The following is a 14,439-nucleotide window of genomic DNA, read 5'->3' on the forward strand; positions in this document are numbered from 1 at the left end:
GAAAAAAAAATGTGTTGTGTTATCTTTCATTTCTCTGAAAAATGGCCAAAAAAATCTATCAGGACATGCAAACTTTTGAGCACAACTGTACATGGCACTTTCACCATGAAGCACCGAAGCGTGGATCCTGCAGAGTGAACCGTCACACCCCGATAATTGATCCCGTTGAATGACATGTAATTAATAGACCTGGTGCTTCAGCTCCCCGTTGCTTGGCTTGGTCCCACTCAAGCCTTATAATTCGTCCAATGCCTCCTTGTGCAAGACACTTCACCCGCCTCGTCCGAGTATTGTTGGAGTTACTGTTGGCACAGAGTTATCGCCACGTCTTTATCAGTGCGTCCCAGGACAGCTGTGGCCATCTGAAAGAATCTTGCCACCCGACTTGTGTGCAGAGTGAATGAATGATTGTCTACTGTAGGAATCCATAAAACAGTGCAGCTTCGGGGGTTTTATCTGGCAGACTGAACATACATCACTGTCATATCGCTGTTTGTTGTTGTTATCATCATCATACGAACTCAACATCTCAACCGAATTGTTAAGCTTTTATCCACACACACACACGCAGTCACTGACCCTCCCCCCCCCACTCCCAATTTTATCTCATTGCATAATCGTATCCATAATCAGCCGGCTGTGTTATATGCACACAAAAAAAGCAGGCACTTCCCCTACCCCTGCCACTGCAGCAGCCAGGCGTGCAGCAAGGGAGGGTGGGGATGTTCGGAGGGTGGGTGTGTGTGGGGGGGGAGTGTGTGCGTGTGTGTGGAAGTCCGCGGCTTAGACCCAGCGAATGGAGCAGCAGCAGCAGCAGCAGAGGAGAGGGGAGAGGAAGAGACAGTAAACGGATCGCACAGGCAGGCGATCATACGAACGGACACGGGGACGGGGACGCCTGGCGCTTCTTCGCACACGCCGTGGCTATGTTCTCTCCCGCACTCATGCCAGCGATGCCTTCTACTGCTGCGACTGACTGAGGTAAATAAATGGAAAAAAAAGTCTGCATTGGGTCTAAAGCTAGAGCGATGCGTGCGCCCTGGCAACTAAAAACTGGATGGAAAAGGGGGAGAAAGGGGAGGATTGTATATCGGGGACTTGTCGTGTCGCTAACATGGGATACACATATGGAAGATATGGCAGATTTTGACTGTTTGAAATGATGATGTGTGTTGCGATACTTTCTACTGTACGTGCAGCATGCGGATGCTGCTGGAAACCGGTATCAGCGATTTCCTGAGTTGCTCCTTTTGTTGCCGTACGTGATGTGTAATGTGATGATTTGAACAGAAGGGGATCACACTGTTTAAGTGTATTACTGTCAGAGGTGATATTTACTCAAGTGAGAATATGATCCTTTTACTCAAGTAGAAGTAAAAAGTGGTGGCCCAAATACTTACTCGAGAATGAGAAAAAAGGTAGTGTGAGTTTTGAGTGTTTGAGCGTAAAAGTCTGACTGATGTACTGACATAAATTATTTACTTGACAGGGGCATTCCAAGAAAACGTTGCCACCGACTAGGTGCTGATGTTATGTAGGCTACATGGGGCTCATTTGTCAAAAGTATAGATTAGAATAGAACGACGGAAAGCAACAGTAACAAGCATCATGCAGTGCAATTACAAGAAAGCGCTATATATGCATTATTTATTAAAGAAGAGAAGAGAAAACTGACCACTTTACTTCCCAAGTTCATCCATACAGCTCAGCGCTCACACTTTTGTTTGTTCGTTAGCCAGAGCTTCAGCTTCTGTGAGAAACGTCTAAGATCCATCTGGGACTTTAGCTCCAGTGGAGAGTTCCATAACTGTGTCTCTTTCACTGAGAACAGACTGACCCAGAGCAGCTCCTCTGCAGTGACCACTGACTCCAGCTCTGGGGCTCACTCCATTATGCTGTTTCACTGACACATTACAGCAGGAGCAAGACTATTAAGACACTTGAATGTGTTTTTTTTTAATAAAAGAAACTGATGAAGTTTATATTTCTTAATGACAGTGCAGTGACACCACTTTATTGTCTTTTGAAAAAAATCTAGCACCTAAAGGGTTAATGAAAGCTGGGACAGAAACTATGATTGGGCCATCTAAAGCAATGGTTCCCAACTGGTGGGTTGGAAAACATTTATTTTAATATTAATGTACAGAAAAAGTATAGAACCTTTTCTTGAGTCTGAGTTACTGGATTGTTTTCATCCTTCATCCAATGCTTGTTCAACCATGTTTGAGGAAAAGACAATATTTTACATAATATTCTTCAAGTCCAAGTCATATTTGGGTAGTGGCTTGTCCTCCTTGGGTGGATCTTGACATGTGTTAATGTAACCTAATAGCCATGTAGCTGAGGATATATAGAAAAGTCCTTGGATCCTTGTTGAATATTTCCCAATACTTTTAATCAATAGATATAATTGATAGGGATGGGACGATCCAGTTTTGTCACGATCCAATACATATTGCGATACTCAGGGGCCAATCCGATACTTCTGGCCATACAGTAAGTCATTATAAGTGTTTACCTTAAAATGAATCAGTCATGTGTCCAAAGTTTAAAAACCAAATGTGTTAAAAGTGTTAAAGGAACAGGCCACCGTTTTTCCATTCTGAGATATGTTCTGACCTGAGCTTAGACGAGTTGATCCGTACCTGTCTGGTCTTTGTGCCCGTGGAAGAGCGTTGTAGCTTCTAACTTCACCCCCGTATAGAGCTATAGGAATACATTGGGAGAGGCCAAATGCTAACAACATCTCTGATTGTTTTGCGCGACTGAGGGCACGCACAAAGACAAGACAGGTACGCATCAACTCGTCTAAGCTCAGGTAAGAAGGTCTGGAAAAGCAAAGGAGTGCCTGGGGGAAAACAAAGTATTGAAAGTATTGTGATACTTGATAAGGTATCGACACTTGATCTCCCACTAGAGGAAAGAGGACCATTCACTTTGTCACTTTTCTGCTGCATGGGTTTTTCCTTAAACAATTGGCCACCGTTTTCGGACCGTCTTGAATTATTTTCAATATTTCTATGCAAATTTGACACCACTAGGCCTAGTTTTAACAAGAACTAGTATGTCTAGTATGTCTTTCCATGCATCTTGATCCCTGGACTTTGTCGTTCATTTCTGTAGGTGGCACTATAGCCTCCTGCTGGTGTAAACAAAGCCTGCTCTGTGGAACACGGATGAGAACAAGGCGTGCATTTAGATAGGAAAGGAAAAGGCAGTGTGTGTGATGTTTGTCCGATGAGGTGAGGGATCGTGCAGTTGTGCAGTTAATGAGAGCGTATGTTTTGTGTGAACTTAAGTAGAAGGAAAGATAACCTAGAAACAAGAGAAGTGGTCTAGGCTTTCTGTGACTGTTGCCACAAATGCATATTTTTAGCTTCCTGGAGTTTACAGTTAACATGGCCAGGACGTCTTTGCTTACAAAGCATCCCCACAGTGGAAGGCCTGAAGTAATTAGACTCCATCATTGCAAAGGTTGCGTTCATGTAATTGCATTCTATTTCAGTTGGAGCAGGTGCCAATTCAACCAATGTTTCCTCTGATCATTTGACATTGATTGGATTTTTTCACAGAATATGAAAGCAACACATTTTTTTTTTTCACTGATAGTTAGTATGAGGCAATTTATGGTCAAACAACTGAGTTGAATCTTTTTAAATCATAATGACAAAATTAACTATCAAAATGACTCTGATCAAAAGTTGACATACCCTGATGATTATTTGCACACAAGTTGACACAAATAGGTTAGAATGGTAAAGGTAAGCATCCTCACCTGTGTGTGTACCGACCCGGAAGGTACAGTGTTTCTCGGAATGTGTGGAGGGGACTGAAGAACATCTCTGGATTTGCCTACAGGCCTGACATCGGAGTAGAGGGCGCTGTGATGCTGCGAGACTTCTCTAGTGCTTTTAGTGGATGAACATCTCACTGCATGGAACATCGACAACCTCATGGACCGACCACAGTACGTGCAGCTGCCCAGCTGTGACTCTGAGGTGGTCGTCTGCAGCACCGGGGCCCCTCAGGGCACCGTCCTCTCACCGTTTCTCTTCATCTTGTATGTGAAGTCCAACATATAGCTGGTGGACAGCTGTAATATGCAGAAGTTCTCCGACGACTCCGCCATCGTGGGCTGTGTGTCTAAGGGGAACGACCTGGAGAACCGGTCAGTCATCATAGACTTTCTGGACTGGTGTGAGCGCAACCACCTGTGCTTGAACATCAGTAAGACGAAGGAGATGGTGATCGGCTTCACGAGGAAGCCACTACCGCACACACCGCTGAACAACCAGGGGGAGGACATTGAGGAGGTGGACAGTTTCAAGTACCTGGGTGTTCACCTCAACAATAAACTGGACTGGTCCCACAACACCAACGCCCTGTACAAGAAGGGCCAAAGTCGCCTCCACCTTCTGAGGAGCCTGAGGTCCTTCGGAGTGAGCAGGCCTCTGCTCAGGACTTTTTATGACTCTGTGGTGGCCTCTGCTCTCCACTACGCTGCCGTGTGCTGGGCCCCGGGCAGCACAGAGCGGGACAAGAACAGGAGGGCCAGCTCTGTCCTGGGCTGCCCCAGGACTCTGTGGAGGGGGTGAAGAACAGGAGTATTGTAGCCAAGCTCACCTCCATCATGGACAACAACTCCCACCCACTGCACTCTAGAGGAGCTGAGCTGCTCTTTCAGTGGAAGACTGAGACACCCTCAGTGCAAGAAGGAGCAGGTCCTTCATCCCCACTGCTGTCAGACTGAACAACAAGACTGTAAAGTAACATGTGCAATAAACCCTTTGCAAAAAATACATGCAATAATCTCTGTATCTACGTCACTTCATCTACAGAGATTAATGCAGTATAACATAACTACTTGCACTATGACTGTAAACCTGCACTGCTAATACTGACTTTAAAAAAAAATATATAGTCTGTTTATTTGAACTTTTTAATGTTTATACTTTTTGGTAGTCATTGTATATAAGATACCTCTATTTACTACTTAAGTGTTTGCACATTTCCTGTGTATTTTGCACACCCTGAGTGTTTCTGAGAGCTGAATGTAACAAGTGAATTTCTCCATTGTGAGATCAATAAAGGCTTATCTTATCTTTACCTCATTGTCGTCTCTCTTCTTCAGTTTGCATTTTCTGACACACTTCCTCTGATGGTAAATTTCGATAACGCAGGCTGGACATTAGAAACGTATGGAAGCATAAATGTAGTGACAGTAGCTACACTACTACAGTTTTATTCTTGTCCAAAATGGGAGCTTAAATGAGCCTTCAAAGTGACCTCTCTTCACCTCTCGCCATTATTAACTCTAGATAAAGTTTCTAATCGAGTCCCACCAGTAACTTGTAAACTCCATTTAACTAAGCAAACAGGAAAAAGGCTCCTAATGGATTACTACAGCGTGCCCATCCACATTCTGTGCCCACAGATGTGTGATATACTCCGTGAAATGATGTTGTTAAAAGAATCTTTTAAACAAAGGTTAACATGGCCCTCCTGTGAGCTCCGCCTGTTCCCAGCTCATTGAGTCTGTGCTAATGCAGCTGATGTCACACGCCAGTGGCTGTCTAATGGAGTGGACTAACATCAGCTACACTACGGCTTCATTTACACTGGCACTGTGACTACACCAGGGCATCACAGTGATCAGACCTCTCTGCACATGACGCTACAACTGCTGATGTAGGAATGCTTTTCAATCGTCACAAACATTACATTGCCCTCTTCCTTCCTCAAACACATGCCCTCGCAATGTGACATACAGTTACAAATACACTGGCAAGACAAGGGCTGACATTGAAGTAGATGGTAGGATCTGGCGTAGTGTCCCTGCTCCTGACAGGTCGGTCCAATGCCACTCAAACATTACAGTCTATCTCCTAGAACAGGGGTAGGCAACGTCAGACCTGGGGGCCAAATCCAGCCCTCCAGCCCAGAACCTCTGGCCCCCAAGATGATTTTGAGGAATATTATTATGCAAATAAGAGATGAAATACCTTAAAATATTCTAAAAATGCGAGAAATAGTGTCAGTTTTTGAAAAATGTCCTCTTGTCCTCTTGGTCATATATAATGTTAAACAGTGATTCTCTACTGGTGGGTCGGGACCCAAAAGTGGGTCAGGGAATCATTTTCAGTGGGTCGCGAGTCTATAGGGAGCTTTTATTCAATATTTTCCATCTGAAGCTGCACGGAAACACTAACTGTGTCTGTTAAAATGTTATTGGGTTGTTTTTGTCATCATTTCTGTCTTAGTGGGAAATCTACTGCTTGTTCAACAAACACTTGTGTGGAAAATACAATATTTTATACAATATATGACAAATTACAGTTTTATTTGGGTCCTCGGCTTGTCATCCGAGGGTAATGGTGGATCCCAAAGCCACTTGGGAACCACTGATGTAAAACATTGGCGTTTGCAGAAAATAGTTTTTTACTTTAGGCTACAACGTTGAGGGTCGGCCCTTGGGTGTTTAAGCCATGATGCAAATCAGCCTCCACGATGTAAACTTGCCTACCCCTGTCCTAGAACAACTGTAACCTCAGCTGAATAGGTCTTAGTTTATTTAGTTTGTTTATTTCCACTATTTCACACATTGCATTTGTTGCTACAGAATCAGTGTTGACATAACAAAAGCAACAAGTTACAAAAATGCATTACTTTTTTCAGTAGCTAAGGTATATAACATAATACTTAATATATCATGGGCGAAGGTTTGCGTGGGGACCATGGGGACATGTCCCCACCAATATTTCAGGATGGCCAAGTTGTCCCCACCAACTTCATTCACATCTTTCACAAAGACTTGACTCAGATGTGGCACTTTAGGCTTGGGAAAGGACGATCGGCATCGAAACACTTTTTGTTTCGTGTTGATTGGTCAAATATTTGCGTAGAAATGCATATTTTCGGGTTGTAACGGAGCTTCTGTCTGTATATGGAGCCTTATTACGCGAGATGCATTTATGTGTCCGACGGAAAGACGCAACGTTTCTCGTTTATTTAGGTCGGATGTTCGGAACGGTCAGAAAATGGGTGGCATGCTCGTTCCATAACTTATTTTATTAACAAGTTAAGTGGGAGAAGAGAGGAGGGCGGCTTCTGTGCCATGTTCCCTGAGCGCAACAGTGAGGGGAGGGGCAACACGGGGAGTTTACTGACTGATTTTCAGTAACAAAAACAAAACAACTACAACAAAGTGTGATCATATTAATATGGCCATGTGACGATGTTTGACAAGTCTGGAGGCATTATCTTTGCATTAAGTGTCCCCACCAATAGCAACACCAAACCTACGCCTTTGCACAATATGGTAATAAAGTAGTCCTTACAATACACGTAACTCCCCAAATAAAATGCAGCATGCCAAATCAAGTTGGATTCTGGTGTATGTAAGATCTGCAGGAGCTTGTAGCCAACGTCGAAACAAACACGAGAGAATGGGGAAAGGGAAGGATTGACTGCACCCCTGCTCGGTGGCATCACTACCATTTCAGTCCATATCTTGCCAAAGGTGTTAAGCAACTGAAGGTAGAGTAAGTCAGCTACATTTTTGAAACAGTAATATGCAATACAAACACATTATATTGTAAGACTGTAACTACTAATATAGAATGTCACAATCTTAAAGTAACTTGCCCAACTCTGATCAGGAAAAAAACTATTGTGTTCTACTGTGAAAAATGGACTCCCAAAAAGACACCAGCTGGGAAGGATTTCGTGAGCGGATACATGTTGTCGTCATCACAGCTCAGTCACATGTCAGTGTGTTAAAGAGGCGCCTATCATAGCTCTATCATAACTCTATCATACACTCTATCATCTACTGTAGCTTTATGAAACAGCCGCTGAGATAAAATAAGGCTAAAGGGAAATGTATGGCTCATTTGGATTTCCTTTTCTTTTTTTTTGCCTTAAATGTCCTTGTTTTGACACTATGTTGTTGTTGTTGGACACTGTACACTAGGGGGCGACATGCGCTTTTGTTTGGCCTGCACTCCACCAATAACTTTAAAGAAGAAGAAAAACAGCTGTTGGTGATGTCACTTCCCTTCTCCTGGATAAGGACGGTCGAATTGGGAAAATGCTGCTGAATCTCTAGTTCACTAACTGCATAGAGATCTAACAGTCGACCCCATGAAAGGTTAAGGATTAGCTGCTGGTGTTCGTGCTTAGAGGCTATAATTTGATGGTTTCGGACACAGCCTAAGTTTGGGTGTTTGTCAAAAGGTGAAAAAGTGGAATAACCCATGTCCAAAGAGGAGACAGTGAGCGTCTACGTAACAGTGAACATCTAGCAGGAGCGGAGGCCGAAAACAGTATATAGTAAAACATTGTCAGTTAATGGCTTTGTAAAGTCATTTTTTTCTGTTCTACGTTTGGCCTTCATGCCTTTTCTTACACACCTGTTCCAAACAAGAGATACTCCAAGTAAACCGTCTTTAATATTATCATTATTCAACATTAGCCTTTAGCTCGCAAGATAAAAGCTCCATTACAACCACTGGCGTTTCCTTTGGGGCAGGATTCACAGCGAACATGATGTTTGTAACACGAGGCAGTGACTGTCCATCAATAACCCCAAATCCTGAGCTCTCTCTTTATTTGTGTGGGACCCTGCTAATATACTGTCCAGGAAGTACTGGACAGGATGATCTTACTTCCTATTGTCCAGGCTGAAATGTGGACACTGTGCATGTAGCTCATTACTTCTACAAAGCTTTATTATTTCAGGGCTGTCAACTATCACACAATGAGCGCGAGTCTCATGCTTTTGTCTGTTGTCTCGTACTCTCACGCATTTATGAAATTTCCCACGCTAAATTGGAACAACAAAGTGGCTCCTCTCTCCCTGTGTGAGAAATAAGAGCATGAGTGTTTGCTCTTGCGCCGCCGGCTCCTCTGTCTGTTCAGTTGGCCTTACACAGCCCTCTGATTGGTTACTCGCGATCCTCGTCCACATACAGGCGGGACTAGACGCTGTGAGTGGACGTTTTACATCAGTGGTAGGCAACCATGAAGCCTCGGGCCCTCAAGATGATTTTTAGGAATATTATCCAAACCTCTTACCCCCCACTCTAAACAAGCGCATTATCTCCATTTCGGCTTTACCCAAATCTAAAAGCTTCTCGACTGGAGAGCTTGGCCAGTGTAACACCTCATTTGAAAGCTAAGACCTGCAAAACTGACTTTTTTGTCGCATTGTCGCAGCGTTATTGATCAAATTTTTGACGCCTTTTTGTAATGTTTTTGCAGAGCAGTGGGAAGATATTTTAGCAATATTTTTCTGCGCATATTTCCTATTTATTAACATTGCCTGCTGTTCCCAAACTATCCACCAGGGGGTGCTTCAGCCCCCTCAGCACCCTGGGTTCCTTTGGCCTTGCGTTTTTGTCAGTTATTTATGTCGGTTTGATTGCATTTTCTTCACTTTTTGTCCCTTTTCTGTCGCTTTTCTGTTGCTGTTTCATTACTCTTTACTTGTGCCGCTTTTTTTTTTTGTCACTTTCTTTGTTGCCTTTCATCCTCGCTATTTTGACACTTCAAGAAGCTTTTAGATTTGGGTAAAGCCAAAATGGAGAAAATGTGCTCGGTTCAGGTGGGGGTTAAGAGGTTAAAATGCTTTTGAAATGTGAAAAACATTGTCAATCCCTTTAACGTTTCTGAACACCCATTTAGGTCATACACTGGCATTTGTAGAAAGTGATGCTTCAACTTCTAGCGACAATTGGAGGGTCCGGCCCTTTTTGGACGGTGAAGAAAAATGGCCCTACACCGAGCATCTGAATAAATCCCGATACAGGTGGAGTGGACAAACAAAGAGTAAGACCCATAAAGTGAACCTCATTTCTGGGCTTCATCTCAGTTTTTTGCCAGATAGATTCTATTCCCACATCCGTTGCCGTGGTTTTAGCATTAAGAAACTGAAATCGCTCTTAGATTAGACTCTTTAGTGACCGTTAAATGTCAGGCCTCGGTAGTGAGCGAAAACCTGCTGCACCACATGTTGTTGTGACATCTTTCCAGTATCAGTCCGCTCTCCTGTTGTCCTCTGAAAGCACCATCTGCTCTGGAACACTGATGTATGTTTGTGTCCAAAAGCGAGAATTCTTTTATTGCATGACTTTTCTTCCATCTGCTGCTCGGAGAAAAAGTGTTATGCCCAGGTGAAACGCACCCGGGCACTGAACCTGTGACCATACTTGTTTGTGAAGGTTAATTACTCGACTGAACTCTTCCTTACGTCGCCACGTGCGCCTGTAACATCGTCTTTGTGAGCGTCACCTGATTGCAACTGAAGTGACTTTTTTTACCCTGTGTTCCCACTTGCAGTCCCCATTGTACTTAATGCTTCACTACGAGCGCGGGGTGTAAATTCTTCATGCCGGAGAGCGTTTTAGCGACTGCCGCTGTGTCTGAGATGGTTCCCGTCACAGCTCCGGGGAGGGGCTTTCAATAGTGTAACGTGAGTTGGCTTGACATGTGGTGGGTCATCTTGACCGCGATGCGCAACTTGAATCCACAGTTCAGGAATATAATGAGAGATAATGAGCCAGGCACACTTTGATTCCATGGATTCTGCACCAGGACAGAGTCAGAGAATGTCCCGAGGGTTAGGATGGATTGCGATGGAACTCAACTGTCAACCAGCGCTCATTTAAAACATACTGTTTTCATAACAGCTCTCCACAATAGCATTCTTTTTCTATACAGTCCAATATCATGTCTTGTTTCAAGCTGATCATAAAGTTCACTAGTCAGATCTAAGGTGCAAAATATAGTCACCTTGAGTGAGGTGGCGCAGTGGTTAGCACTCGTCCTTCACAGCAGGTCCCAGGTTCGATTCCCACCTAGACGGAGCCTTTCTGTGTGGAGTTTGCATGTTCTCCCCGTGTCTGCGTAGGTTTGTGGTAGGTTATAAAAACATGTGCAATAGGTTAATCCTCCAGCCAGGTGTTTCTGACCACCAGCCTGGCTCCACATCATGGAGATGGGTCCCCGAGCACCAGCCCATGCTGGCAGCTCACTGCTCCTACAGGTCGCCCCATTAGACACTGAGGATGGGTCCAATGCAGAGAACACATTTCTCTACAGAGATTAATACAGTATAACTTAAAACTTAAACTTAAACTAAGACCTGTGAAAGACGGTGGTGCAGCGGAGGGAGCTGTGCAGGAGGAAGCAGAAGGAGGTGGTGGAGCTGACCAGTGCAGGACATCACGTTCTGAAACAGGAACAAACCCAGGATCAGAGGAGACAGAGGGCAGCCAGGAAGCATGGCTCAGGACGGACACCTGAACACTATTTTGTTGTACACTTGTACAATGACAATAAAGCACTTACTTACTTACATTGGAATAGTTTTTTATTTAGCTTAAGTAAGTGGACCAAAATCACCCTGTATGATAATTATTTTATGACGTTTTCTCGCTTGTTGTACTTGGACATATCCAGGAATTAAGTACAACATCACATTGACATGTTTTGTTTCCTCGTGTACTGAGGAAGACGACTGAAATGACGCTGTAATCCAAATATGGTCATTTCCTTTCTGGGAGACAGCACTAGTTTCCACTAGCACTAAAAACATGTGCAATAGGTGAATCCTATCCTAAAAAATATATCAACAACACTGAAATGAAACCAAGAATTTAAACCTGGGTCTATCTATTATCCAGATGTTGTCAATATCGTCAGTTTTTACAATGTTATATGAAAACATCAAATGGCAGAAAACCTGTCGTACATGACATCTCTAAAGTATTTACCTGCAGTGTCTCACATAAAGACTGGCTATTTCCACTTCTGCCTGCAGGGGGCACTCCAAAGACCAAAGAACCCCAAACCAACATACACCTTGTCACAAGTGTTCTTTCCATACACACGGAGTTCCAGAAAGTGAAACATCAGCACTGAAGTGCCCGAAAGCCACAATTATACAAAGTCCATGTTAATGCTCATGGACAAGAAACTCTAACATAGATCAATCTCAATTTCATATCACAGTATGTGAACATAATCCACCAAGACCGACTCCCTGGCCATGAACTGTGCAGAAATCAGCCTACACTGATGTGACAATAGTGTGTGTGTTTTAATCTAAGAACTGAATTCACCATGAGACCGACGCTGGGCTGTTTATCCCCACCACCAGCTGCGTTTAAGAAAACAGTGCGCGTTGATCAAAGAGGAAGCCTTCCAAGGACTCGCCACACGCTGCTTTCTGACTGTCGGGAGATCTATCCGGCAAATTAGCTGCGGATTAGCATGCAGTGTGGCTAATTATGATGCTAATTGGAGGGGAGTGCACTGAAGGGAGGCTGCGGATGAGTTTGACTGATTGGGCGATGCTGGATGCGTATCTCAGTGGCGGAGAGAGGACTTCAGAGTTTTGGAGGGAGGCGTGTGCTGTGCATGAAAAGAGGTGAAATAGGATCCCCAGGCAATAGAGGGAGGCAGGTATGACTGCTTCTCACTTTGATGGGATGGATGAATGTCTATTTAGACCATAAATGCACATAATTGTAAACTAAGAGTATAAGACTGAGGCCCATGTGAGCGCTTTACAAAATGTGCATCTAAGTAACTCATGCCCCTAGAGGCCATAAGCGCAACTGCAGGTGTCGGAGTATGTTGCGTTTTTCTACTCATTAATTGTCCGTGAGAGTAAATTCTACGCTGACGGAAAAGACAAAGGAAGAGAGGGATGTTGTACGTCCAATCACACACTGGAGATAATTTTTTTCACTCAAACTTGGCTGTAAATATTGTTTAAATGGTGCCAGCCTGCAGTTAGCTTTGCCTGTTAGCATGTTAGCTTCTTCTTCGTGATTCCATTAGTGTGTATTGGTGGCTCCGGTCCGGTAGCAGTCAAGTTGCAATGGTGGTTTTCTGGCCAGAGACACCAGGGGGAGATGAAAGACCCCCCAATTATCCCATCAACACTTGCATTACCTCCAGAGGGACTACGGAAAGGATTTATTCAGGTAAACACGTTACTTAGTACTGCTTTAAAAGACTTTTAGACAAACAGGGCTGGACATTAACTCTTTTGATAGATAAAAATCCATAGGCCTTTGCTCTGCCCAATCCCGTCAGACCTTGGAAGCTGGATGAGAGACCGTTTGAGAACACCAGGAATGTAGTTGTTGGTGGTGGTCGGAGGGGCCGATGGCGCAGACTGGTTGTCTCACAAGAGCCAATCGCTTCGGACTGTGGTGAAGTGGTCTCACGTTGGAGGAGGAAAGAAGGACTTTATTTCTAAAGCCGTTCACAGAGATGGTCTCAAAGTGCTTTACATGGGACAGTTTCACCCCCGGCCACTCCGACCACCACCATTCATTTACTAAGACATCATGGTCATCATGGTCTATTGTAGATGTTTGTGGTGGTGGGTGAAACCGGAGTACCCGGTGGAAACCTATGCAAAATAAACCACCGTTGTTTTCGGCAGCGCTCTTAGTTTTAGTTGTCATTTTCTGGATGACTTTTAGTTTTGGTCACATTTGGTCATGTGATAGTTTTAGTCAAGTTTTCGCAGACAAAAAACATAGTCAAGTTTAACTCACTTTCATTAAAGTAATACGTTTCAATACATGAATTTCAATGAGTAATACAAGTGGAAACTGGGATGAAGGCAGACTAAGGCTGGCTAAGCTCTTATATACCACAAAAGACAGGAGTGTTATTGTGTACATGACTTTTGTTCTCATCCTCTGATCATCACATCATAAAAGATATCAGTCAGTCTTGCTCAGCCCCTGGAGAGAGGGGGAAAAGGGGGCACAGCCTGCTGCATGTGAGGTCATGTGACCTGACGTCGCCGCTCTGTGTACATGTAGCGGGTGTGTTCAGATCTGACAAACCACTTTCTCCCACTTTCGTCTCGTCAACGTAAAGTCATAAACATCTGGTCATGTTTTGGCCACACTTTGGCACCGCTCTAGAGGAAGCTACAGCTCAGACACACAGCCTTGTTTCACTGGGCCTTATTTATAAAACTGGGAGCCTGAGTACGAAAAGCCAAACTTCACTAAACTCACCCAAACTCTTCAGATTTATGAACTCCTTCCTCTCTTTATTGAAACAGCAGGGGTCTACGGTGAGACTGTGTGAAAATCAGGAAGTGAAACTACTTTAGTTTAAGCTGTTTTAGTGTAAGATAGTGATTAAGATGATTACCAATAATATCCGCTCTGGACCTAATGCAAGTTTAACATTCAATACAAACTTTGGGTAGCACTTAATAATAACTAATACACTATAGTATTTGGCCATAATAAATCCTGAACACCTAATTCATCATGAAATATTCTTTAAGTGTGACTCATACTATCATTTTGAGAAAGTCTATATAGGCGCATTGAGTTACCTTGTAATGCACAGTATAAATAAACATGCCTTGCCTATGTAATAAAGCAGGAATAGTCTAGA

At 43.7% G+C, this 14,439-nt stretch overlaps 1 protein-coding gene across 1 annotated transcript in view; it reads left to right on the plus strand.

Moving 5' to 3' along the window:
- Positions 1-907: 907 nt before the first annotated feature.
- LOC306973220 (cadherin-18-like) overlaps positions 908-14,439 on the plus strand; it is a 159,940-nt gene continuing 146,408 nt past the window's right edge. The window contains exon 1 of the mRNA XM_079570093.1: positions 908-981. The gene's annotated coding sequence lies outside the window, so the exon portion shown is untranslated. The remainder of the gene's footprint in view (positions 982-14,439) is intronic.

The sequence above is a fragment of the Gobius niger genome, assembly GCF_951799975.1.
Source record: "Gobius niger genome assembly, chromosome: 13".
In the NCBI taxonomy this organism is placed as follows: Eukaryota; Metazoa; Chordata; class Actinopteri; order Gobiiformes; family Gobiidae; genus Gobius; species Gobius niger.